This window comes from Panthera onca, chromosome D4 (assembly GCF_046562875.1).
Source record: "Panthera onca isolate mPanOnc1 chromosome D4, mPanOnc1 haplotype 2, whole genome shotgun sequence".
In the NCBI taxonomy this organism is placed as follows: domain Eukaryota; kingdom Metazoa; phylum Chordata; class Mammalia; order Carnivora; family Felidae; genus Panthera; species Panthera onca.
Window position 1 is genome coordinate 18,884,376 of NC_138351.1, and position 27,564 is coordinate 18,911,939.

The window sequence follows — 27,564 nt, forward strand, 5'->3', positions numbered from 1 at the left end:
TTTTGAGAGAGAGAGAGAGACAGAGTGTAAGCTGGGAGGGGCAGAGAGAGAGGGAGACACAGAATCCAAAGCAGGCCCCAGGCTCAGAGCTGTCAGCACAGAGCCCGACGCGGGACTCGAACCCATGAACCTGGAGATCACGACCTAAGCCGAAGTTGGACACTTGACTGAGCCACCCACGTGCCCCAGGATGTTGCCATTTTAAATGAGGGGGTCAGTGAAGGTAACATGGCCAAGTCATAGTTGAACCCAGTCTGGTACTTTCCAGGCAGTCTTCCAGGCAGTGGGGCAGCAGGTACAGAGCCCCGGAGATGAGCATATGCCTGGTGTGGTCCACTAGGAGCGAGGAAGCCCGTTTGCGTGGACCTGAGGGAGAGAGGAGAGAGACAGGAGACGAGGGCAGAGACATTGTGGAGCCGGGCTTATAGAGGCGACTGCAAAACCACTGACCTTGACGCTCCGTTGGGAGCCCTGATCTACATCTGAGAACCATCGCTCTTGTGGCTGTGGAGATAATGGGTGGCTAGGGGTGTGAGGGGAAACAGGGCGCTTCTCGTGAGGAAGGGGGGGCGGGGGAGGCAGTGGAGGAGGCTGGAGGGATCGTAATCCGGACACAGTTTGAACAGGGAGCTCAAAGCACTCGTTGATGGAGGGGACACGCGCTGTGTGAGACTGAGAGCCTCGGCAGGGGGGACTGCCCACGGGTTCGGCCGGAGCAGCCGGACGGAAGGGGCTGTGGATGACAGAGGCAGAAGCTGGCAGAGAAGCAGGTTGGAGGAGAAGATTAGGGGCTGCACGTGGGGCCTAGTTGAGATGGCGATCTAGCCCTCAAGTGGAGTTGTCAACTAAGCAGCTGGAAACACGCATCCGGAGTTCAGAGGAGAGGTCCAGACGGGAGATCACAAGGAGGGAGATGGCCATGTTAAATACAGGAACACTGAATGGCTTGAGGCCCGGGGAGCTCACAAGGAAGGACCGTGGAGAGAAAGGAAAAGGGACCTGAGGCCTGAGTCTGGAGGCGTGGTGGTGGCGTCCCAAGGCCTGGGAGGTAAGGAGGAACCAGCAGGCAGAGGAGGAGTGACAGGAGAGAATCGGGAAGGATTCAGGGCCCCGTTGAAGGGCTTTCAAGGACAGTGATTATTGGCTGAAAGGTTGTCGAGATGACCCGTAGGAGGAGTTCAGATAAATGCCTACCTGCTGGATTTTGGAAGAACACGGACCCGACTTTGACAAGGATGGTTTCCCTACGGGCACTGGAGGAAGCACCGGATTAGAGAGCACAGGGTGTGAAGAGGACAGGCACAACCGGGTCCTTCCAGAAACTCCCTTGGCCACACCCACGGGGAGGTTTACGCTCCCTGGGACCCTCTGCGAGGCTCTGGGAAGAGCTGGCGGAGGGCGGGTCACAGGAACAAGTGCAGTCACTTGCTGAGGGCTCACTGCCCACGAGCAGGAACGGAGGTCCGTGTTCTGTAAAGCGAGGCCAGTAAACTAAGGTGAACGGCTGCCCTGCTCACTCACGTAGGCGATGTCTGTCACTCCTGTCAGCTCCAGCGCAGAGTTAAGGACTTGTGACAGAGACCAGGGGGTCTGGTTGAAGCCCACAGTGCTTAAGATATTTACTACCCGGCCCTCCCAGGCAGTTTGCCAAGCTTTGCTCTAAAATAGGGAGAGGTTGGGGTGCCTGGGTGGCTCAGTCGGTTAAGCGTCCGACTTCGGCTCAGGTCATGATCTCACAGTCCGTGAGTTCGAGCCCCGCGTGGGGCTCTGTGCTGACAGCTCAGAGCCGGGCGCCTGCTTCAGATTCTGTGTCTCCCTCTCTCTCTCTGCCCCTCCCCTGTTCATAATCTGTCTCTCTCTGTCTCAAAAATAAATAAAAACATGAAAAAAAAATTAAAAAAAAATAGCGAGAGGTAGGGGAGGGAGAGAAGAGAGAGAGAAAGAAGGAGGAGAGTGGCTGACAAAAGAAGGGGCTCTTGGAAAGGTGGCAATGCAGGGAGTTGCAGCAGAGAAGACTGTTGGGAGATGTTCTCGAGTGTGACCGAAGGGTGGGATCAAGCACCCACGAAGCAGAGTTGCCCTGCTAGGCAGAGAGACATGTAGGTCTTTCGTTGGTATTCTCTGAAAAGATGTGCCACTCTACACATGAGAGAAACGTAAAGTTGAAACCGTGTATCACAGTTTTTACCTGTCACTCTCGGCAAAGGCAAAAGTCCTTGACGCTTGGCTGTACGGGTGAGCAGGTGCGGAAACAGGCAGACGGGTGTCGTCGGTGAGAGTATAAATGGGTACGCTTCCTCTATGGAAGGCATATCATCCCGACTAAGGCCGAGGCCTTCTAATGGGATTATTCTATCCCATCTAGGCAATCTCCACGTGACACCGACCTTCTGCTCAGCTTTGCAGCGTGGTTGTTTAGGAATGAGCTGGAGTTTTGAGCCGTTCCCTTCACGGGCTGGGTATGCAACTGGGGTCTCCAGAACCCACAGAGGGTCTGAGAGGGCCGTGAACCCTCTTGTGGGTGCAGCAAAGGGAAATTTTCAGAGACCTGTGGGGACCCTTGCCCCAGCACCAGTATCCAAGGCAGTGTGTCCTTCTGACAGAGACGACTGCTCAATCTCCAGCTCTCTGTGATCTTAGGATTGAAAGAAGCCCTTAAAGAAGGGAGAAATAAGGGGTGCCTGGGTGGCTCATCAGTTAAGCGTCCGACTTCAGCTCAGGTCATGATCTCATGGTTTGTGAGTTCGAGCCCCGCGTCAGGCTCTGTGCTGACGGCTCGGAGCCTGGAGCCTGCTTCAGAGTCTGTGTGTCCCTCTCTGTCTGCCCCTACCCAGCTCACGCTCTGTCTCTCTCTCTCTCTCTCAAAACTGAATAAATGGTAAAAAAAAAAAAAAAAAAAAAATTAAAAAGAAGGGAGAAATAACATTGTTGTATGCTGATAATAAAGATTTAATAGAAAGAATAAAAATTGATTCTGCAGCAGAGAGGACTGCTGGGGGGGGGGGGCAGGGGCATTCTTGAGTCTGGCAGAAGGGTGTGGGTCTTTTCTATCTTTTGCCTAGGCATAAAGAACTTGTTTCCTTTGCTGTGTCAGATGGTATCTTTTGCCAATGACCTTCACCCTGAAGGAAACCACTCAGAGGGTAATATCTATCAACTTTTTAAATGTCATGTGTTTTAAGCAAGCAAAACCACTTCTGGCAACTTATTCTATACATATATTTCATACATGTACGTTGTTCTTCATGGCAGCATTGTTCGTAAGAGCAAGAAACTGGAAACAAACTAAATACCCATTAAGGATCTATTTAAACATCATGATGCATCCTTTCTACTATGCAGACATTGAGAAAAAACAAAGAGGCTTTATATAAACTGATGCAGAGTGATTTCCAAAATTTTGTGTTAAGTGAAAAAAAAAGGTAGGTCAAGAGCAGATATTAGACAGGTATTGCTAAACTGGTTCAAGGGTAAAGGTCATTGGCGAAAGGTATCATCAGAGGCCGGCAAAAGATACACATTTGATGAAATGTACAGAACATCTCTGGAAAGATCTCAGAGGAAAAAACCCGAACCAACTCCCCAAAATCTTTCAACAGTGATTGCCTCTGTAGGGAAAGTGGAGGGGTGGAGGCTTATGCATTTTTGAATTCTGTATCTGTGCTTGAATGACATTCAGAAAAGAGTATATTGAAAAAATAATGGTGCATCTGGGTGGCTCAGTCGGTTAAGCGTCTGACTCTTGATTTTGGCTCAGGTCATGATCTCATGGTTTGTGAGCTCAAGCCCTGCATCGGGCTCTGCATTGACGGCATGGAGACTGCTTAGGATTCCCTCTCCCTGTCTCTCTCTGGCCCTCCTCCACTTGTGTTTGTGTGCTCTCTCTCTCTCTCTCTCTCCATATAAATAAATAAACATTAAAAAAAAAGAAAAACTAATACATGTTTTGATAGGAAAAACATAGGGAGCACTTATAAGCTCTTAAGTAGGAGAAAAACATAACAGTATTGAAACTGTGTTTTAGAGATTAGTCGGGGGGGGGAGTGTTATGAACTGAGTGAACTGAAAGATTACAATGGAAACCATCAAGTTATTGAAGTATTCCATACTTGAGGTGTTAATGGGTCTAGGCTAGAGTGGAAACAAAGGAAGGGTAAGAGCCTGAGACCAGACCATTTGGCAGAAGTTACAGAGAAACCTGTTTCAGCTTAACATGAGAAAGCAGGGCCTAAAGATTAGAGCTACCGCTGGTGGGAATAGACAGGGAGAAGTACCCATCATGATGGTGTTCCTACAAAAGCTGGACGACTATATGATAAAGAAGTTCTAAGCATAAATCAAGTGTTCCACAGTGAATGGTCCAGAGTAGGTCGTGTGTAAGATCTCTGCCCAACCCTGAAATTTCGTGACTTTACGACAAAGGCTTGGGGATACCCAAAATTCAGGGCCAGTGGAGGGAAGGAATCCACTTTGGTGAGTGACAACAAAGGCAGGAAAATGACCAACTTCGAGGAACGAAGGTAGTAGACAAGGACTTGGGTTCAAAGATTAGGCAGTAAACATTGTTATTATGTGTTGCTAAGAGGCTGGAGAACCATTGGGATGCACAGAAAGATGGAGTTATATAAAGTCTTCACTGTGTTCAGTTATTACAGATCTTTTTAAGATTAAGATTTAAAACTATTTAGTTTTAGTAGTTTGCAGGTGGACGTTTGAGGGACGAGAATTTTTTTTTCTTGATGGTTAAAGTGGACGCAGTAGAAAAAAAGAGGTAGGAAACAGAGTGGTTAACAGGATAGCAAAGACCCCAATTCCACATACACTATGTCGCTAAGCGGTCCCACAGCTGACGGATGATGTGCTCATTTTTTCAGTCTTTTTTCTCTCTGTGATTAATTTCCTATTCCTATTATAGTTTCTATTGCTGCTTCTTTAAGTACACTGATCTTTTCTTCTCTCCTCTATAATCTTCTGTGAATTCCAGCTAGTGTATTTTTCATCTCAGACATGGTATTTTGATCTCTAGAAGTCCAATTTTAGATCATCCACATTGCTACTTAACATGTTCAGTCTTTCTTTTACCTTCTTGAATAGATGGAATGTAGTTACGATAACTGTTTTAATGTACTTCTGTTATCACTTAGAAAGATCTATTTGCATACATTTATTTTTTCCCTTCTTGTTATGGATCATACTTTCTGGTTTCTTTGCCTGCCTAGTTAATTTCAAATGAATGCCAGACATCGTAAATTTTACTTTGTTGGGTGCTGGTTGTATTTTGACTCCTATAAATATTCTTGGCCAAGGGCTGCCTGACTGGCTCAGTCAGTAGAATACGTGATTCTTGATCTTGAGGTCGTGAGTTCAAACCCCACGTTGGGTGTACGAGTATATATGTATTTTTTTTTTCTTGGCCTTTTTCTGGGACACAGTTAAGTTACTTGGAAATAGTTTGACCCTTTTGAATCTTGCTTTTCAGTTTTGCTATTCAGGATGAAAACAACTGTTACTCTAGGGACAGTTTTGCCCCATACCATGTACTTTATCTAATGTCTCTTGAATTACCAGAATTTCCACTCTGGGGGCGGGAACAGGTACTGCTCTTAGCTCTTTGTGAGTTCTAGAGATTGTTCCCTCTGCTACCTTCGGGTAGTTCCTTCCTGGCCTCAGGTAGTTTCCTCATAAACAGGCATTCTCAGCTGAAGAGTTGAAAAAGGACCCTCTGAAGATCTTAGGAGTTCTCTCCCCAAGTTGTTATCTCCTTTCTAGTATTGTGCCCTGTGGACTCTAGCTACCTTGGTCTCTCTGGCCTCCTTGCTCCATTTCTATATCTCAGGAAACCTGCTGAGCTCTGCCTGAGTTATCTCTCCTTAAGTGGAAGCCTGGGAACATTCTCAGGGCAACCATAAGGCTCACCTCACCTTTATTTCCCATTTTTCAGAGATTACTATCCTGTGCTGCCTGATGTCCAGTTTCTGAAAACCATTATTTCAGAAGTCATTTTAATACATTTCTGTACGATTTCTCATTTCAAATGAGAAGGGCTAAAACACAAAATTCAACTGAGTAAATTGTAAAGATCTCACTGACTTCATTCAATGGTTTATAAATAGGACAGCATCTGGGGTGGCTGGGGAGCTCAGTCGGTTAAGCATCCGACTCTTGATTTCAGCTCAGGTCACGATTTCGCAGTTTGTGAGTTCGGGGCCCCTGTCAGGCTCTGCCCTGTGTCAGTGTGGAGCCTGCTTGGGATTCTCTCTCCCTTTCTCTCTGCCCCTACCCCACTTATGCGCGCGCTCTCTCTCTCAAAATAAATAAACTTAAAAAAATAAATAGGACAGCATGCAATCTAGTAGATAGAAAGGATCTCTGAACCTGTACACAATGAAAAACTTTTATAGGCAGAAGAGAGCAGAAAAGGAAGTTATACTAGGCCAAAACAAAAAAAAAAAAAAGTAAGTTGGTTATTGTAAGGCTACTTTCCTTTAGGAGAAATCAGGGGTCCATCAGGCAGATTACCTAACTAGAGCTGATCAGGTGATTCCTGATGGGCTGGTTTAAGATTCCATTTCGGAGAGCGCCAAAACTGTAATTAAGTCTTGGTTTGGTGATGGGGAGCTTAAAATAAGTGACTATTCAGATCCTGTTGCTTGTAACAGAAGGTAAATCTGATCCCTGTTACTCCCTCTTGACTGGAAATGGAATTCTATTAAGCTCTTTATTTTAGAAAATGCTAGGTAAGCATAGTCGGTTTTTTTCCCGTGGTAAAGATTGACTGTATTTTCTTCTCACATCGAATATATATAAAAACTACAGCTGATTTTCATCCTATTTTTCAACTCTTCCGTATTTATACATTTGCTTTTGGATTCTACCACCAGAGGGCACCTCTGTCACGTTTCAACCTCCACTTGCAAATCAGCATTAAGGGAACAATTTTAGACCTGGGACATTCTTGTTCCTTTAGCATGAGAGTTACAATGCTCAGTTTGAAATATGCTGTGACCCTACCTGATTCTTTTGTCTCCTTTAACATAGCTGCACCCTCCCTGATGTCCAGGATAGACTGTTCATTTATTTCTCCTCCACCTTCTCCAACCCTCCCCCCTTCCTATGCTGTGCCACGGCCTCATAATTGTAAAAATTCCCCATGACTTCTCCGATGCCCTCTCACCCCCAAAGCATACATTTATTTTTATTTATTTAAAAAAAATTTTTTTTTTTTTTTTTTTGAGAGAAAGACAGAGTATGAGCGAGGGAGGGGCAGAGAGAGAGGAGGACACAAAGTCTGAAGAAGGCTTCATAGCCTGTCGTGGAGCTCGAACTCGTGGACTGCAAGATCATGACCTGAACCGAAGTCAGACGCTTAACCGACTGAGCCACTCAGGTGCCCCTTAAAAGCATACATTTAATGTTATGGTTGCACCAGCCATCCTTTTCCAGGTGGCATCTAGGTAGGTAATGCTGGAGTCCATGCATATTTCCAGAAGCCTAGAATCCTTCTGCTGCTGGAGAGTTCATCAGCTTTGCAAACTCAGTGTGTTCAGACCTTGCCCAACACTGCTCTCCCCCTTTCACCCCTTCTAGTGTTTTTAAACAGATATTTTTTTAAAATCAATTTTATTGAGATGTAGTTTCCACATGAACAAGAACAGAAATTTGTCACCCCAACATAGGCCTCTTTGGCATCATTTGTAAAAGATATTTATATTTATAAGGGAAATCTCCATCTGTAAAGATCTCTCCCTCTCTGTACCAGGAAGAGAAAAACGACTAATCTCTGGAAACTTATCCAGGGAGGAGACAGCAACTTAAGTCTGCATAACAACCTTACCTCATTTACTGTGCTTTTTCTGAAACCTCCCATAAATGCACCTGCCCTCTAACAACTTTTATCACTTGCTGGTGATTGGTACTTAAGGTGATGGCTTGGGCCATATCAAGGAGTGACCCTCTTTTCCTGGGTGTCTCCTGTCCGGGAGGAAAAACATTTTTCCTCTGTCCTTCATGGTTCTTCTAACTAGACTAGGAATTAAATTGACATGAGACAGATCAGAGAAAATCAAACTTAATTTTGTTAAGTATGGGGAATCCACATAGACATGAGATTCCAAAGATAGGCAAAAACAGGTATATATGTCATCCTGAACTAAGGACAAGGGGACAGGGGTCTGGGACTTCAAAAGGATGGAATGGAACTCATAGGAAAATGAATAAGAGTAAACGTTTGGTTAACATATGTTTGGTGAGCCACTCAGAAACAATGGGACATGGAGAGAACTTTGGCCAAATAGGCCTTGCTAGGCTCCTGTCTTTCATACACAGTTCATATGATAATGTAGCTCCCTGTGGTGGCAGTTCTTTTCCAGGCACAGGTCCTCTATCTAAATTCTGTTAGGCAGTGTTGGGGGGAGGTCAAAGTTTCTTCCTGAGTCTTTTGGGCTTTGATTTTTTTCAGTTCAGCATAATCTGCATCCCCAAATGGCCTGTCTTGGGGTAGCCTGCCCTTGACCCCTACACTCCCGTGTAGATAGGAGGTATACATGTTATTAAAGTTGTTTTTCTCCTGTTCATCTACCTTTTATTTCTACGGATGTCTCAGCCGAGAATCTAGAAGGGTAGAAGGGAAATGAATTTTCCTCCCCTACACACACAATAAAATATGTCCATCTTAAGTGGATGTTCAATGGGTTTTTGAGAAATGTATGCACCCGTGTAATCACTCCCATGACCAAAATAAAGAACATTTCAATCATCTCAAAAAGTAAGCCCACCCCCCTCTGCCCCAGGCAACAATTACTCCCCTTTCTGTCACTGGAGATTTACCTGTTCAGAATTTCAAATATATACCTATGAATCAAACTGTATGTGGTCTTTTGCGTTTGGCACTTTTTATCTCAGCATAAGGTTTGTGAAATTCATCTGTATTGTTGTGTGAACCCATCTCCCTCCAAAAACTAAGTAGTGTTAAACCATAAAAATAAAATGGCCGGTTTTTTGTTTTTTGTTTGTTTTTTTTTTTTTTACCAGCAAAACAATGGGTTTATTCGGAATAGCAAGACTTGGAATCCAGGACAAGCAAGCTATAGCAAAACTACAGGCAGGTCCACAGAGAAAAGGAGGGGTGGGAGAGAGGAGGTTGATCTTTTATAAGGGTGGGAGATTGGAGGTTGGAAGACTGTTATAAACAAAATGTCCATTGGAGTAAAGGGGGGGTTGAAAGTATAGTGGCTTTTCATTGGCTGAGTCTGCCATTGACTAGGGAAGGAGGAAAGACTTTCTTCCTCCTACCGGAATAGTGAAGTACTATCATCCACCTTGCAAGGCTCCTCTCTCCCCATTGGGTCTGCCATTGACCAAGAGCGGTAGACTTTGAGAGCTCCCCCTGCTGGTTTTCTGGCTTCATTCTAAATGAGATTTCCTTGGGGCGCCTGGGTGGCTCAGTCAGCTGAGCATCTGACTTCCACTCAGGTCGTGATCTCGCCATTTGGGGTTCAAGCCCCGCATCGGGCTCTGTGCTGACAGCACAGAGCCTGGAGCCTGGTTCGGATTCTGTGTCATCCTCTCTCTCTGTACCTTCCCCACTCATGCTCTGTCTCTCTCAAAAATGAATAAATGTTAAAAAAAATTTTTTTTAATTGAGGTTCCTTTAATTTTCAGAGCAGTATTCCATTGCATAGATATGTCACAATTTGTTTACCCGTTTAGACAAGTACTTCTTTCAAGTTGTTTTCTTCTGATACATATCCTGATGGGCATCTGCTCACTGTAATCATTTTTCTTTTTTACATAAATGTTAAGTTTACTACTAGTTTATTTATTCATGTATTTATATTATTTTTCAAAATGGAAATATCAGGGTGCCTGGGTGGCTCAGTCGGTTAAGCATCTGACTTTGACTGAGGTCATGATCTTATGGTTTGTGGGTTAGAGCCCTGTGAATCCACAGCTCAGAGCCTGGAGTCTGCTTCGGATTCTGTGTCTCCCTCTCTCTCTGCCCCTCCCAGCTCCTGATCTCTCTCTCTCTCTCTCAAAAATAAATGTTAAAAAAAATTTTTTTAACGGAAATATCTTTTTAAAGCTATGATAGTTGTAAGAAATCTTTTTATGTATTTTTTTTTACCCAAACATTAAGAAGTAGAAAGTAAAAATTTCTGGAAATGACTGCTTATGCATTATTTATCCATTTTCCTTGATCATGAGAGATAATTATATGCAAGGTAATGTTCTTACTTTTTTAAATTTAATGATATAATAACTTTGCTTTCCGTGACATTATAGCATGCTATTCCCACCATTATTTTTTTAGAGCTGCATGATTATCAGTGCAACCTAACAACCGTTTTCTAATAATAAAACTTGTTTTAATAGTGTTTGTATGATGCACTATGCATTATCTATAGCATACCCTTTTGGGTTATACCTTCTAGCTCTATTTATTCATAATCTTTGAGCTGTTTGTGCTTTGTAAGTTGTAGGTAACGGATAGATATATAAATTCTGTCCTGTGTGGTAGTGATTTAATTGATTTCCTTATCCCCACACCTCTGGAGAAATCACTTTTGTTTCCATTTGTAATTAATCTCAGTCTTCCTTTACTCTAAACAAATCTGTATGTTTTGAGTCTTCTTTTCAACTTGGTTGTAACATTTGCCTGATTCTCTCTTTCCCATCATGTATGTAAAATAAATTCTTTAACACACCCTTATTTTCATATCTGTATGAGTCGTGTTTTTACCTTTTTCTGAAAAGTATCTTTTAACAAACTTTAATGTTTCCAATATAATCAGTGACCATCCTTATTAGAAAACCTTTGCGAGGGGTTTTAAAAAAGTTTTTAAAAAGGGGTTTGTGGGTTAGAGCCCCTTTAAAAGGGGTTTTAAAAAAGGTTTAAAAAACCTTTGTGTGTGCCTAGGTGGCACAGTCAGTTGAGCAACTGACTCTTGGTTTTGGTTCAGGTCATGATCTCACGGTTCCATGAGTTTGAGCCCCGCATCAGGCTCCTTGCTGACGGTGTGGAGGCTGCTTGGGATTCTCTCCCTCTCTCTCTCCCTCTCTCTTTGTCCCTCCCTCTCTCATGCTCTCTCTCTCTCTCTCTCTCAAAATAGATAAATAAACTTAAAAAAAAATCTTTGTGCACTTGTCAAATTCTTTACATAGAGTAAATTCCTAGACCAATGATTCTTACATGTATTCACACTGTCCCACCGCCCTTACGGACAGCTCGTAGGAATTCGTACCCCTGAGTGCAGTGACATCGGCAGCGATGTAACAGGCCACCGAAGCTGTATAAGAATTCCTTTAAACTGAACATATCCGAATAATCATTAGCGGCAGGAGAAAACATTATCTAAACTTAAGCCTCGGTGGCTCAGTTGGTCAAGCATCCAGCTCTTGGTATCAGCTCAGGTCACGGTCTCACGCAGTTCTTATTCGAGTCCCCTGGCGGGCTCTGCACTGAAAGCGTGGGGCCTGTTTGGGATTCTCTCTCTCCCTCTCGCTCGCTGCCCCTCCCCCGCTTGCTGTCTCTCTCCCTCTCTCTCTCTCAAAATAAATAAACATAAAAAAATTTTTTTTAAATAAATAAACTTAAGCAGAGCCTCTGGAAAACACACCTGCCATAGAGCTCTCTCGGAGGGAGCCTCCTGATTGGGAGAAGACTGACCCTTAGCACGTGGAAGCATGAATTCAGCTGCCGTTAGCATCCGGAAGCTCATCTGAATCTTCCGTCTCCTTCCACTGAATTGCTACCTGGCCCTTCATATGCCTTCCTTTTGTTTCCGTGACATATAAACCTTCATCTGTCTCAGTTACTCATAACAACTCTCACCGGCCCTGAGGAACGAACCTTGTCCTGTCTCACTTCATTTGCAGCACCCCCAACCATTCAAAGGCGCCTCAGATGGTAGAGGACAAGCCTTCCTTCCTTGTTCTTAAATCGTTTCTTTTCTTTCTCCTCCTCCTCCTCCTCTTCCTCCTCCTCCTCCTCCTTCTTCTTCTTCTTCTTCTTCTTCTTCTTCTTCTTCTTCTTATTCTTTTTTTAAAATTTTCAGATAGGTTTTATGGGTTTTAAAAACAAATTTCAGTTTTACTTGTGTGGAATTTGTACGCTTGAAAGTCAACCTTTTTTTCCTAAACTGTATTATCGGATTGGCTTGCTCTATCTTCACGCTTTTACATCCTTCTCCTGTTCCAGTCAAGGCAGTTCTGTTGAATTTTCTAACGATTCAAAACTAATGTCGTACCTTTTGTCAAAACGAACAATCCAGATTTCGGTAAGGAGAGACTTTATTCAAAAGGATTATTGCAAGGACAGGGGGACTGCTTAGAAATGTGGGGAGATCTCTTTAACCATTGCTGCTTCTCTGGAGCAAGAGCTCTGATAAAGTTCAGCCCTGCCATTCTCCCTCTGGTTCAAGATGAATGAATATTATTCATCACTGAACAACTTGCAGGTAATTATAAACCTCCCAAGCAAAGCAAATCAGGGATAAAGAAACAGTTTCAGTTGAACCATCTGTCGAGAGGTAGTTACAAAGATCAGGTCCTTAAGAGAGGGATGCTTACAATAACAATAATAATAAAGAAATATCAGTGATAAATTAATGTCAATGAAATCAGTAAGTGAAAATCTTATTATACAAGGGCTTCTTGTTGAATTTCCGAAACTTGAGATATCAGTGCATTTGGCGATGTTATCCACAGGCTTGGTTACCGTTCACATAAGTGCATGTATGACCTGAGCATTTTACCAGGCCTCCTGGTGGCCCAGGCAGTGGCTTATGAGGTGAGAGGGAAGAATCCAGCACATGCATGTGGGTAAGTTACTGGGCTTGAGTTCCCAGTGCTTCTTCAGATTCTCAAGGAAAAAGCCAGCGGCAAGGCAACCCAGGGAACTGATAACAATCTGAGCAGTCAGGTTTTAGTTCTTGGTGAAGTGGGGGGAAGATGTTGGAGGAAAGTGGGAGAACTGCAGTTCTGTAAGGGTTGACAGTCTGTGCAAGGTGACAGCATCTAGTCCAATTTATAGTCCTTTTTAATCAAGGGTAACTTTAAAGAAAGATTACTCTTTATCACAAAATAAGGCTGGCCTCGTTAGGATTGATCTCGTTATTTACATAGGTACAGCAAGAATGTAAATTTAGCACACAGACCGTTTTAAGTTTGCTTCACTGGAATTTTTTATAAAGAATCTCAGGTAGGACTTGTACAAACTTGTTAAGGCTTAGGAAGCCAAACCATGAACCTGCCACCACTTTTCACCTGCAGTATCTATAGATTTGAGATTGTTCTCTTCTCAATGTTCCCAAATCATTCTAAGGTTCCTAGGCTTGCCAGGAACTGACATTCCTTCTCACCTATAAGGTTAGAAACCTGTAAGCCAGGTACCAAGCCAGTCTTCCCAAGAGGGTTTAAACATTGACTCCATAATAAAGTCAACATTAGCCTCTTATAAGTGTCCAGTAAATGAGCATTATTTGCAAACATGACATTCCAGCCAAAGCCTTGGTTTTATAACCAATGTTCCCAATTACATCCTATTAACAAGGAAGATAGACTCTTACCAAACATAAGGCCTACGAAGTCATTCTGATAAGACACAGAATCTTTGCCTTCTGGGCATCTGTGGCTCTGAATGGCTTGCGGTATCTTCCTCTCCCAGGGTGTGAGTCTCTATGAGTAATAAACTATCAATCTCATCTGTCCAGCACAGAGTATCGTGTGTTTGGCCATCTTGTACTATTAAGGGCAAGAGATTCTTCCTTCACCAATGGGGTGAAGAGGAAGTGAGCAGAAAAGAAGGACCCTGAATCTCACGTGATGATGTGTGGAGGGACTGGGGTGGGTAGGGCAGGGGCTGACAGGGGTGGATGGGGGTGGAGAAGGTAGAGGGGTTGAAGGGGGACAGATCGAAGGATTCAAGGCAGCTGAAGAGAAGGTTAAGGGGACAGAAAGGAAGAGGAGGGGATGCCGGGAAGAGAGAAGTCCCAGATGGCTCAGTTTGGGGAGATCCCAAAGTTCTCAAAGACGCCTTTGAATTTCTAAATTGCCTTTAATAAATTTTGCCAATTCTTGAAGATATTAAATTAAACTTCTGCCATCACAGCATATAGTCAGTGGGAGAAAAAAGAGAGAGGGAGCCTCAGAGATTAAGAGTTGCCTGTGGGATTAACAGTTAACCCGAAGAAATTAACTGTAGAGAAACTGAGAAAGAGCCTCACTTGATCAATTCTCTCTCACAGTCCCCAGCCTGAGGAACCCCGGAAAAACACAAGAGGTCTCAAAAGAAGGCCAAAGAAAGAATCTTTGCGGGGAAACAATTCTCTTTTTGCTAGAAAGCATTAAAGTAACTCTTCACTGTGCTTCAATAGACAAGATGTCCAGAGCATTAGCTTGAGAACTGAACTCAGGGACGGATCCTCAAATTGCACAACAGGGTATTATATACCGTTTCCTGTGTGGGGATGGCGGAGATCCCTAGGTGAGTTCTACTTTTGAGCTGAGTCATAGCACCAGAAAATTGTCAAATAAAAAACAAACCTGGACTTAGGGAAAGGAGAGACTTCATTAAAAAAAAAAAAAAAAAAATTATTGCAGGGACGCCTGGGTGGCTTCAGTGGATAAGGCGGCTGACTTTGGATCAGGTCATGATCTCAAGGTTTGTGGGTTGGAGCCCCATGTCGGGCTCTGTGCTGACAGCTTGGACCCTGGAGCCTGCTTCAGATTCTGTCTGCCTCTCTCTCTGCCCCTCCCCTGCTCATATTCTGTGTCTATCTCAAAAATAAACATTAAAAAAAATTTCTGCGATTAGGGAAAGGGGCTTATGGCACTGGGTGGGGAGGGGTTTTAATAGGGAGATGGCTTTCTTGTAAGATCTGCAAGCTTCTGAAAGATAAGGCTGAAAAGGCTTTTCTTTTATAAGGAGGAGTCAACAAGACTAGAAAACAGGTCTCAGGGAGAGGGAGGAGCTGGTGGCAGGATCAGATAATTGGTCACAAAAGGTTTTTTTGAAGTCAGCTAGGAAGGGGCTTCTGGGCAGGCACCATTAAGAGTTTATTCAGCATCCCAATGCCCACTGCTGGCTTAGCCTGAGGGTGGATGAAAGCTCGAAGGCTGGGGCAAGGAGGGAAACTTGAACAAAATTTCATTAAGTAAAGTGAGCAGGCATTTTGTGCTGATTGGTTGGTAGGGACAAAGGGCTCAGGTAATCATTTATGAGACAGAAAAGGGAGTTCGGAGAGTCCACGTCTTACCTTGTCATCGGTAAACCAGGGAGTTCTCTTCAAGTCTTGTCTAAGCCATTTGAGGAGAGGTGGTGGTTCTTTGTAGAAACTGGTTTCCGGGAACACAAAGTGGTGTGGGCGTGGGAGTTTCTGTAACCATCACTGTCTTCTGAGAGCACTGGGCTTAGGTCAAGTTCCATAGGGTCCCTTATTTGAGTTGTGCTTTCAACCACAGTTTTATTAGGATATTTTAAAAAATGTATTGCAATTATATTGTCACTGTAACAGCTGTGTTTATTAGCACTTCCCTGCATCTATAATATTAGGAGAGTTGACACTTATAACCATGAGATTACGCCTTATACTGGTTATGTCTAAGGTACTCTGTTCGGCGATGCTGTGGTTCTACAAAAGCAAAACAAGTCTTCTGTTAAGGCCAGTAACCGGTGCTCGAGGAGACCAGGAGGCAGGAGAAGGGAGAAGGGACTTGCTCCTTGACATCTGCCTGCTGTGCCCACCAAGGTCACCAAGCAATGATTCTTTTCCCTGACTGCAGCAGTTGGTTCTGATTTCCGGTATTGAATCCACTTTCTCAGATCTAGCCTCAACACTTACCTGCAGAAATATCACCCCCAGTTGGGTACCGCCCCCTTCCTTAGAGGCCTGAGTCCCAGCTTCCCAGGGTTCTTTTCCACGGCAGGCAGCTGTTAGTTTCTGATACCCGCTTCTTTCCTCCAGCTCTACCAGCGGCCCTTGCTGTCTTTCTGTTACTGCCATGTTTCCCTTTGTACCTTTCAGCCCTCTGTTACCTGTTTAACCAACTCCTTCAATTCTCTGTAAAATTAGCTGCTGTGATACCTGTTTTCCGACCGGACACACCTTTAAATGATCCAGAAATACCTTCTGGGTTACGTGTATAGATTTATGATGGGCTTATGCTCCTGTGGTCATTAAAAATAATTACATTTATGGGATACCCACGGTAAGCAATTGACCAAAAAGATTTTTCTGAAAGTTAATTTCTAAAGGGGGCACCTGGGTGGCTCAGTCGGTGAAGCGTCCGACTTCGGCTCAGGTCATGATCTCACAGTTCATGGGTTAGAGCCCCGCGTTGGGCTCTGTGCTGACCGCTCAGAGCCTGGAGCCTGCTTCGGATTCTGTGTCTCCCTCTCTCTCTGCCCCTCCCCCACTCGCACTCTGTCTCTCTCTCTCTCTCTCAAAAATAAAATAAACATTAAAAAGAATTTTTTTAATCCACTGTTTGGATCTTGGAAGTTAATTTTCCTATAAAAACAGTATTACACGTTGAACTTAGATGATCAAATCCTGCATCTATAATATTAGGATAGTTGATATTTATAATCATGAGATTACGCCTTATACTGGTTATGTCTAAGGTACTCTGTTCGGCGATGCTGTGGTTCATCAATGCTCATAACGCACATGAAGTACAACACTGTACAAATTGTGTAAAGGAACAGAATCAGCACTGCTTTGGCAACATAGACCCAAAGTTCCAATTATTGGCAGTAACAAATTTTATTCACCCTCTTATTTTTTATTTTAATAAAATTTAAGCCAATACATCCAAAATATTATCATTTCAACATACGGTCAATATTTGCAAATGAATTAAAATGAGATCTTTTATTTATTTTTTCCTTTTAGTTTTTTGAATGTTTATTATTTCTTTTCCGAGTGACTGGGGGAGGGGCAGAGAGGGAGACCCAGAATCCAAAGCAGGCTCCAGGCTCTGAGCTGTCAGCATAGAGCCTGATGCGGGGGCTTGAACTCACGAACCGTGAGATCATGACCTGAGCCGAAGTCGGATGCTTAATTGACTGAGCCACCCAGGTGCCCCTAAAATGAGATATACTAAATTCTTTTTTCTTTCATATTAAATTTTCAGAATCTATTGCGTATTTTACACTTATCACACACTTCAATGCGGTGTAGACAATTCCAGGGGTTCAGTAGCCACATGTATCTTGTGACTACTACATTAGACAATATAACTGATGACTTAAGACCAAAGAGGAGAATTGCTGGGACATAAGACAATGCACATTTTCCTTTTCTTTTCTTTTTTAAGATATAAACGCTAAATGATACGAGGAGATAACTCAAAAGCAAGCACATTTGATCACACTTTTTGAAATTAAAAAGAGTTATTCTTTTAGGCATATTAAGCCGTGTTCATGATTAAAAACAAACGTAAGGGGCTCCTGGCTGGCTCTATTGGTGGAGCGTGCAACTCTTGATCTCAGGGTTGCGAGTTCAAGCCCACGTGGGGCGTAGAGATTACTTCAAAATAAAATCTTAAAAAACAAAACCCAAAACTTAAAATATCCTTGAAATAAGCCCAGAAAAAAAAAAAAGGAAAAAAAACAACAACAACTAATCAAGTGGGGAGGAAGGAAACATGTTTAGTCTAGTGGAAAGATGTGACAGGCTTAGCTTCAAACATCGAAATGATAGAATTTATGAATTTAATTTCATAAAGCATTATCACGGTTTTCACAGCGTATTTGCCTTCTCAGTGTCTTAAGTCCCTTAGTTTAAAAGGTCATCTGGGTTAGCAATAGATAGAGAAAACAAACTGCAATTACTTTTATTCTGATTCTGACCAAAATGCAAATTCTGCACAAGATATTTTGGGTTCCTACTTTTGTTTCCACCATAAAAAATGTAAACCACAGTCTAAAAGGAACTCGTGTGGGGGCGCCTGGGTGGCTCAGTCCATTAAGTGTGTGACTCCTGATTTAGGCTCGAGTCATGGTCTCGCCTTTCTTTTTTTATATAATTTATCGTCAAACTGGTTTCCATACCACACCCAGTGCTCATCCCAACAGGTGCCCTCCTCAGTGCCCATCACCCACTTTCCCCTCCCTCCCACCCCCCATCAACCCTCAGTTGGTTCTCAGTTTTTAAGAGTCTCTTATGCTTTGGCTCTCTCCCTCTCTAACCTCTTTTTTTTTCTTCCCCTCCCTCAAGGTCTTCTGTTAAGTTTCTCAGGATCCACATAGGAGTGAAAACAGATGGTATGTCTTTCTCTGCTTGACTTATTTCACTCAGCCTAGTACCCTCCAGTCTGATCCAAGTTGCTACAAATGGCGTGATTTCATTCTTTCTCGTTGCCAAAGTACTATTCCACTGTAAATATAAACCACATCTTCTGTATCCATTCGTCAGTTGATGGACATTTAGGCTCTTTCCATAATTTGGCTGTTGTTGAAAGTGCTGCTGTAAACGTTAGGGTACAAGTGCCCCTATGCATCAGCACTCCTGTATCCCTTGGGTCAATTCCTAGCAGTGCTATTGCTGGGTCATAGGGTAGATCTATTTTTAATTTTTTGAGGAACCTCCACACTGTTTTCTAGAGCGGCCGCACCAGTTTGCATTCCCAGCAACAGTGCAAGAGGGTTCCCTTTTCTCCACATCCTCGCCAGCATCTGTAGTCTCCTGACTTATTCATTTTAGCCACTGACCGGCGTGAGGTGGTATCTCAGTGTGGTTTTGATTGGTATTTCCCTGACGAGGAGTGACAATGAGCATCTTTTCATGTGCCCGTTGGCCATCCGGATGTCTTCTTTAGAGAAGTGTCTATTCATGTCTTCTGTGTCAAGTCGTGGTCTCACCTTTCATGAGATAGAGCCCAGGAACAGGCTCGGGGCAGACGGTGTGGAGCCTGCTTGGGTTTCTCTCTCCCTCTGTCTCTGCTCCTCCCTGCCCTGTGCACACAGTCTCTCTCTCTCTCTCTCTCTCAAAATAAATAAACGTTAAAAAAATAATAATAAAAGGAACTTGTGTGGTCTCCTTGTCTTCGTCTTGCACATAATGCATTATAAGAAAGTCACTTTCTCTAAATTAAAAAATTTTTTTTTATTACATAAACTCTACCTCCAGTGTGCGTATCAAACTCACCACCCCCAGATCAAGAGTTGCCCGCTCTATTGGCTGAGCCAGTAAGGTGCCCCAGAAAATTACTTTTAAAAATAAAATTAAAGCAATGTGTTCCAACATTGTCGCCGGGGGAGGAATCTCCTTGGGGAAGACAAGATTTACTTTCCCCCGGGGAATATTTCATTAGCTTCTCTGCTATTGTCATCACAGCTGGCCTGCATCGTGCTGCTTTACCCAGTAACACTCTGGCACAAGGGTGGGAAGGGGACAGGAGAGTCCACAGCAATCCTCCCAGAATATTCCAAAGTCTTGAAGGGAGCCCGTGTCTTCACAGAAGAGGTGGGTTCACATGAAACCAATGCGCTTCTTGTGGGGTGGCTAATTTACGTTCCGCTTATAAGATACAACCGCTCTGTGTGGCTATGTCTAAGCAAGCATCCCCCCCCCCCCCGTCCACCCACCATCCCTGGGGTATCTAACCTCTTCAAGTCCAAAGCCCAAAGAGGGTGAACTTCAGAGACTCAGGGGTTCAGTCCAGGCCAGCCTGGCCCTGCTCTCTGTTCAAGCTTCTTGCCTGGGCAATGACCTTTCCTAGGAATGGTGGGCACCATGCAAGCCTCCAGTTACAGGATCTCAGATGTGCCTTGTGGCTTCAGCAGGACATGGTGGGCGGGGAAGTGAGTATGGACCTACCTCCTTCCTTCATTTACTTCAATGCATGTGTTGAATGAATAAATGATACGGAGAGGAGTCACAATCCGTCCTGCTCTCCAGGAACTAAAGGTCCTATGGAAGAATGCACAGCATTCCTCTTGTTACCAAGGAGACCATGTCAACTTTCCTAAGTGACCCACCTATGTGCTACAAAGGGTGGAAAGAGGTGTTTCCTACTTCTGCCGGGCACTGTGGATTGGTTCACAATCTAATTTTCGTCTTAGTTCTCCTGTGAAAACACGTGGACATAATGCGTTTTTTAAATACTAAATTTAACAAACAAGGCTCATTAGGGAAAAAAAAAAAAACAAAAACAAACCTGCACGGTCATTTCTAAACTTTACATTACGTAAAAAACCTTGGCATGTGCATTTTTTTTCTGGTCTTTTTTTTTTTTTTTTTTTTAATAAAACATTTTGAAAATCAGAAAAGGCGGCACTTCTGGCGTTTCCCGCCTCCAAGGAAAAGGGCACAGAATTTTGAAGAAGACCCCACTTACTCACCCAGCTCTTGTGCAGTTTGGGGGGGAACTAAGAAGCAAGGCGAACCCGAGGAGGCGGAGAGGGGAAACCCAGGGACGCGGGGCGGCTGTCCCAGAGGGCGCGCTGTCCCCGGCCTTGAGCCGCGCGCCGTCGCGCCCCGCCCACCGCGCCCGCCGGCCTCCGAGGTGGGCGAGGCGGGGATGCTGTGGGCGGGGCCTAGAGGGGTGGGACCGGGGGCGTGGCGGGCGGGTTCCGAGCCCCGTGGCCGGGAGGCGCTGTCGGCCAGCGCGGCGAGCGCAGCTCAGCGCCCGGCGGGTGCGCGGCGGGCTTGGGGTGCCGCGCGGTAGCGCACCCCCCTGCGCCCCAGCGGCCGCGGGCTTGCTGCAGGTAACCGACTCTTCCACCTCGCCCACTCCATACCGGCAACCTCGATCTCCTGCTATGGCGCCCGGCGGCGGGTGGAGGGATGGGAAGGATGTGAGGGAGGGAGCCGGCTCTCACCCCGGGCGGGGTGGGCTCTCGGGAAGAGGAAGCGGAGGGCCGGAGGGAGCGGACGCGCGGTGGGAGTGAGGCGGGCGCGTGTTCACGCGGGACGCCTTCCCTGCGCCTTACTCCTGGTCCGATCCGTGGAACCCGGGGAGAGGACTCCGGTGCCCGGTGTCACCTGGAAGGCACTTTTTCCTGCCTTCTTTCCCCCCTGATCCGGGTAGCGGGTAGGAGCCGAGAAATCGGAGTTAGCTGCAGCCGAGGGTAGGCAGAGAGCGAACAGTTAAGTCGCTGCCGTCCCTTGGGTGCCAGCAGCTCTAACTTGATTTAATGCTCCCCGTAGCCCTGCGAAGAGGCATCATTACCCCCCGTCTTACTGATGAGGATGCCCACACCGGGATGAGAAATGACTCGCCCTGGGGCAAGCCACTGGAAAGGAGACGCCAGTGGGGGACTCGGAAGCCCCCACGCTTCTCCCTCTTCTGCTCCCTCTCTGTCCATCGCGCGCGGATCTAGGAAACTCGCGCTCCTGGGTCTGTTAGGGAAACAGGTGATTCTGAAACACATTCTAGCCCCCCTCCTAGGCTTTTGGGGTATTTTGGGGGGGGGGGAGTTGTTTTGTTTGTTTGGTTTGTGTTTTGTCACCTTTTTAGCACCCAGTTTCTGAATCCTTTCTTCCAATTTTTGGTTATTAGCTTTTCGAGGTGGAAGGATCCTCGCTCACAGCCTTTTCTCCTTGCAGCGCTTTCTTTCGATGCAGAACGAGCCCCAGGCACCCCAGCAGGCCGCACGCTTCTCTTTCGCGGTGGATGAGGTCGCCTGCAGATCCAGGCTGGGCCTTATGGGCTGCCCAGGCGGAGGTGAGTTTGGTAGTCACCTGGCAACCTCGGCGCCTTTTGCTTTCTTTCTTTCTAGAGGGAAGAGGGTCTTCGTTTTACAAATAGTAAGACAAGAGGCCAACTTGGAAGGATATGCGGGGTTGGCAGAAAGCAGTGGTTCCTAGCGATGAGAACAGGCTACAGGATTGTGTGGCCTGAATTTGGTGAGTGGTAGGTGAGGCACCCAGTCGGGGACTGGTCCCCTGCTCTGGGCATTCTGTCCCCCTTTCAGCGCTGTTCTGAAAGGCAGATTTGTTTTGGAAGGGAGGGGGAGGGGCGAATGGTTTTTAGAGATCAGTGTAAATTACCTGCTAGGAGCCCAGGCAGTTCCAGACAGGCTCCCCTGCCGGGGAACATGGTAACAGATTTCACTTCTGGCAAAAAAGAAGAAACACTGAGCTCTATGGATATCTGCTCTTGCTTAATGGACTTTCCCCCCCACACGTTCAGGATGGTAGTTTCAGGGAAACTTGGAGTTCTTAGAAAGGGCTAACTCTTCAATTTTAAAAGAACAATGTAATAAACTGTGTGTTTACTTTTACAAAGTTTTTATTGGTAAGTGGAAGGAGTTGAGTTTTCCATTTCATGGTGAGGGTTTGAAGGTTGCTTCCAGGTTGTTCTTCGGTGACTGGCTCTGAGAAGGACCTCCTTAGCCTGGCCCCCAAATCTGTAGTGGGTTTCATCCTTCTTTAATTATAATTCAGCCTTGACTGATTATAATACTACTTCCAACCACAAGTTGCTTTTTTTCCATTTGTGACTTAGTTGCTTAACACTAAGAAAAATGTTGTCCCTGAGAACTTTCCACTATGTACAAAATCACCTATATGTAGGGACTGAACGATGATGGACGGGGGAGTTAAGGGGGCCTTGGTTAGTCGCGGGTGACCTACAGTGGACCTGCTTAAAAAAAAAATCTGTGTGGGTATTGACCGTTCCCTACCCATAACCATGCAGGGATTCTGGCCCAGTGTGACCAAACCTTTCTGCCCACCCCTCAACAGCTGAAAAATCTTCATTAAAAAAACAATTTTTTTTAATGTTTATTTATTTTTGAGAGACAGAGTGCAAGTGGGGGGGGCAGAGAGGAGACACAAAATCCGAAGCTGGCTCAAGGCTCTGAGCTGTCAGCACAGAGCCCCAAGTGGGGCTCGAACCCACGAACTGTGAGATCATGACCCAAGCCAAAGTCACCCAACCAAATGAGCCACCCAGGCGCCCCTTCATTTTTTTTTTTTTTTTAAGTGAAACCTGATTTAAATATTGGCTCTTTTTTAAAGCCCAAGAAATCAAGTCAAATTTGGTTCATGCATCATTCATTGTTAGATCTTAGAAACTGCTCTACCTGGTGATTGCGTTCTCCGGTAAATGAAAAATTCTGACCTATGATGGTATTGTGCATTTGCTGCGGAGTGAGGTGGTGCGAAACAGATAAATACTGTTGAAAAGGATTTCTTCTGATTCTGTGTCTGTTTTCTATGAAGTATGGGGGTACTTCAGCTGCACTGAGTTAAGGAGTCTTTTATGGGCCAACCAAGGAATTGTGTCACTATTTGTAAGAGTCATCCTAATGAAAATTTATTCATGGTTCTAGTTCAGAATGTCAAATGCCTAACTCCCTGGCTTACAAGAGGAGTTCCCAAATGACTGTTCATATAAATCATGTGTGTTTCTCTTGGGGGCCTATCTGTCTTCTTTTTTTTTTTTTTTTTTTTAATGTTTATTTATTTTTGAGAGAGAGAGAGACAGGATGGGGGGGGGGGAGGCTGGGGAAGAAGGGGGCAGAGAGAGAGGGAGACACAGAATCCGAAGCAGGCTCCAGGCTCTGAGCTGTCAGCACAGAGCCCGAGGTGGGGCTTGAACTCATGGACCGGACCATGAGATCATGACCTGAGCCGAAGTCGGAAGCTCAACCGACTAAGCCACCCAGGTGCCCCGCTTATCTGTATTCTTAACCACATTGGCTTTGGATGCCTGGCTTAGGGTTGTCGTGCTTCCTTGCTGCCCATCTGTGGCAAATGCTATGGCTGTTTAGAACAGTGTTTCTCAAATTTGACATTTTTTGGCCAGTTAAGCTTTTGTTGTGGAGATTGTACTGTGTGCATTGTGAGATGTGCACCAGCCACCACCCCCCCCCCCCCCCCCCCCCCCGTACCACCCTCTGGATGCCAACAGTCTCCTCCCTACAGTTACCACAATCTGAACGACTCCAGAGGTTGCCACATGTCCCCTGGAGGACAAAGTTGCCTGGTTGAGGAAAAGAATGAGCCAGTTTTGGAAGTGCTGTAGCACTTAGGAACTACACTATAAATACAATTAACCTTTAAGCTTCTAGTGACTAGAGAAGCTATGTGTCTATGTGTAATGTTTAAACAAACATCTGCATTTTAAAATATTCTTATAATAAAAGTGACTAAACTGGTGTTCTTGGTGAACAGCCACACATGTCCTGCCAGGATTTGTCTCCAAGGAAGGCTTAAGTGCAGTTGTTAAGTCTCCAAAGTTTAAACTCTTGAGTTCCACACCGTCAGCACGGGGCTCTAACTTAAGGAACCATGAGATGGGACCTGAGCCGAAATCAGGAGTTGGAGGCTTAACCACCTGGGCCACCCAGGCGCCCCATGTCTTTTAATTTTTTTAAGGTGATAAGATGTCAATGAACCACGCTTGTTGATTTGGAAATTGACCCAATCCCTAATAGAACTCCAAGAAAAAATTCTACGCAAGAATTTTAATAACGAGACTTACTGTAGATCATGTTCAGAGGAGAATTTAGTTTTAGGAAACATTAAAAGCTTTTAGCTAACAGCAATAACAAAGACAACCATATATTTCTGTAGTCTGAGAATTTTTTTTTCCCTTGTGTTTATTTTTGAGAGACAGAGCATGAGCGGAGGAGGGGCAGAGAGAGAGGGAGGGAGAGGGAGAGAGCAGAATAGAGTGGTGAAACCATTTATGGTGTTCGGGAACCCCGGAGGGGAGCAGGTTGGCATGAGGCTGGGAGGGAAGGGAGTTCCATTCAGACAGGTTTTGCTTGTGAGACATCCCACTGGGGACAAGGAATTGGCATCTGGAACTCATGAAAGAGATGGGCTGCGGGGCACCTGGTGGCTCCCATCAGTTGAGCGTCCAACTCTTGATTTCAGCTCAGGTCATGATCCCAGGGTCATACATGTTGGCAGCTGTTGCACATAAATGATCACTGTATATAAGAAAGATCATTTGAGGAGGGGTATGGGATGACAAGAGGAGGCACTGACCTGGAGAAAAAAACCAAAACAGACATAGACGACAGGGAGGAAATACGGGGACTGTGGGTGTTCTTTTCTTTTTTTCCCTTTCTTTCTTTCTTTCTTTCTTTCTTTCTTTCTTTCTTTTCTTCCCTCCCTCCCCTCCCTCACTCCCTCCCTTCTTTCCTTCTTCCTTCCTTCCTTCCTTCCATTTTCCACTAGTGATTGGAGGGACTCAAACAAGTTCTGAGGTTGCTGGCAAGTTCCTGATGGAGAGGGAGAGGCCAAAGATGTGGGAGTGAGAAATACTTGAAGAATGAGCGGGCCAGGTTTCAGAGAAGGCAAAAAGCTCTTCGATTCCATTACACAGGTTGGGGGATTGGTCTTTGATGGAAGGAGGGAGGGAGAGGTTGGATAAGGGGCCTCAGATTTGAGCTCTCTGAAGGAGGAGGCAAAACCTGCTGAGTAGGGAGTGTTTGTGTGTGAAGCCAGATATTCCGTCAGCCAGTATTTATCAAGAATTTTCCAGTGCCCCACATGGTGGTAGGGTCCTTGGACAGTATTGTAAATAATGTTGATTGCCACCGTGCTTAGCCCTGACAGAATAAGAAATACGTGTTTGGTCTTTGTCCTTGGTTCCTGACCGAGCTCTGAAGCCCTTGGAATTTCCTGAGAGATTGGGAGGAGAGGAATGTCTTTTGTTATTCACAGAAGCTCTTTTCCATACCTGAGTTTATGCTCCTGAGGTAGCTTGGGCGTGGGGGCACCTAGGTGGCCTTTGGGGTAGCTTAGGCGTGGGGGCACCTAGGTGGCCTCAGGGTGGGGCTGGTCGCCAACCAGAACAAGTAATTAGAGAGCTGAAGCTTTTAGCCCCCAACCACTGTCCTCTGGGAAGACGGGAGGGGCATGCCTGGATACTGGGCTATGACAACTCTGGATCGACCCAATTTGGAGAACTTCTGGGTTGATGAACACCTCGAGATGGCGGGAGGAAAGGGAGTCCACCAGGAACCCTCCAAGGTAATTGTGAAGTTTCACAGTGACAGGGAGAGTGACTGCTTTTCAAAAGAACTGTGGCTACAGAGACCCATTCTGGAAACAGCTGCTGGGAAATGTTTTCACCGCTAACGTAAACATGTTGCCAAGAAATACGGTAGATTTCGTGACTGACCAAAACTTTTTTTTTTTTAATTTCTTAAAAAATGTTTTATTTTTTTTTTGAGAGAGCGCGAGCGGGGGAGGGGCAGAGAGGAGGCAGGGGGTACAGAGGAGCCAAGGGGCTCCGGGCTGACTGGCTGAGGGCAGCAAACCGGAAGCGGGGCTGGAACCCACAAATCGTGAGGTCACGACCTGAGCCGAAGTCAGATGCTCAGCCCGCTGAGCCCCCCGGGCGCCCCTCAAATCTCATAAAAAAAAAAATAACCTTTAGAAACTTAGAAAAGGAATTGTCTGACAAAATCTTTCAAGTGAAGATGAACCCTGGGTTTTGACCCGTTTGTCAGATTTATAAAAATGTGATGACACCCAGTGGCGGGTCTGCGAGGACAGTTGATGTGAGAACTACCAGCTGAAATTCACCAAAAAAACCGCTTTGTATAATTGGTGGGTAGATTGAACACTAAGTATCAAGAATCAGGGAGCGGAGCTGTGAGTGTTCTACTGTGTTCCCCAGCCTATCCCTGTCACCCCAGACAGCCCTTATTATTTTTTTTTTATTAAAAAAAATTTTTTTTTACCGTTTATTTATTTTTGAGACAGAGAGAGACAGAGCATGAACAGGGGAGGGTCAGAGAGAGAGAGGGAGACACAAAATCCGAAACAGGCTCCAGGCTCTGAGCTGTCAGCACAGAGCCCGACACGGGGCTCGAACTCACGGACCGTGAGATCATGACCTGAGCCGAAGTCCCGAAGTCGGCCGCCCAACCGACTGAGCCACCCAGGCGCCCCCCAAGACAGCCCTTACAATGTTAGAATACACAAGCTTGGAGCGTCCTTCAAAGTGCTCTATCACAACATCATTAACCAAGAGATTTTCAAAAATTAAACAGATTTAGTAATACATTGCTTTCACTACAAATATTAGTAACAATTCATCTTTTATGCCCTAAGTGACTAAACGAATAGGCTTTAGTCCCCCTCTCCCCGTCTTTTTTGTTTTACAAGGTGCAGAATTTATTAGCGCAGTAGGGTGGCAGGATTTTTTTTTTTTTACCTCAATACCTGGGATTTGTCGTCTTACCCCTTTGAGGAGTGACGAGGCAGACACAAAATGAGCAGCAGGCAGAGGTCTTTGGAGTATCGGATCAGAAAGCAAGAAGAGTATGAGCTCTCTTCACAGAGAGGGGGCGTTGGAAAGTGAGTGCCTGCGACTATAGGGGAGGGTCCTTGTTTTATGAGGTTCTAGTCATCCCCCTCCCCTTCCTTCCCCCAGGTTCCTTCTCAGGTTTTACTCTTCATTGGCTTGACACCTCTAGGTGCTGGGTGGTCCATTCCTGATTGGCTCGTTTCCATTGTATGAGGGGTGGTCTTCCGCCCTAAGGTGAGGTTCCCGGTGGGTCACTGGTCTTCTGGTCTACTGATTTTGAGTCAGGTCTTGTGTCAAATTCCTGAAGGAAACCTGAAGGGGAGTAGGTGGGGTCTGTTACAT

At 45.3% G+C, this 27,564-nt stretch overlaps 1 protein-coding gene and 1 long non-coding RNA gene across 5 annotated transcripts in view; both read left to right on the plus strand.

Annotated features, from left to right (window-relative positions):
* Positions 1-577: 577 nt before the first annotated feature.
* LOC132663605 (uncharacterized) lies at positions 578-18,983 on the plus strand. The gene is made up of 3 exons (XR_009603159.3): positions 578-1,048; positions 18,219-18,265; positions 18,605-18,983. It is a non-coding gene; the product is annotated as an uncharacterized LOC132663605 (long non-coding RNA).
* Positions 18,984-20,571: 1,588 nt separating this feature from the next.
* Positions 20,572-27,564, plus strand: part of GCNT1 (glucosaminyl (N-acetyl) transferase 1) — a 35,940-nt gene continuing 28,947 nt past the window's right edge. The window contains exons 1-2 of one of the 4 annotated variants that reach the window (XM_078436926.2): positions 20,572-20,710; positions 21,552-21,669. The gene's annotated coding sequence lies outside the window, so the exon portion shown is untranslated. Of the gene's footprint in view, positions 20,711-20,870; positions 21,092-21,116; positions 21,360-21,551; positions 21,670-27,564 lie in introns of those variants that run through there. The other 3 variants (XM_078436927.2, XM_078436929.2, XM_078436928.2) reach the window with 3 other exon arrangements.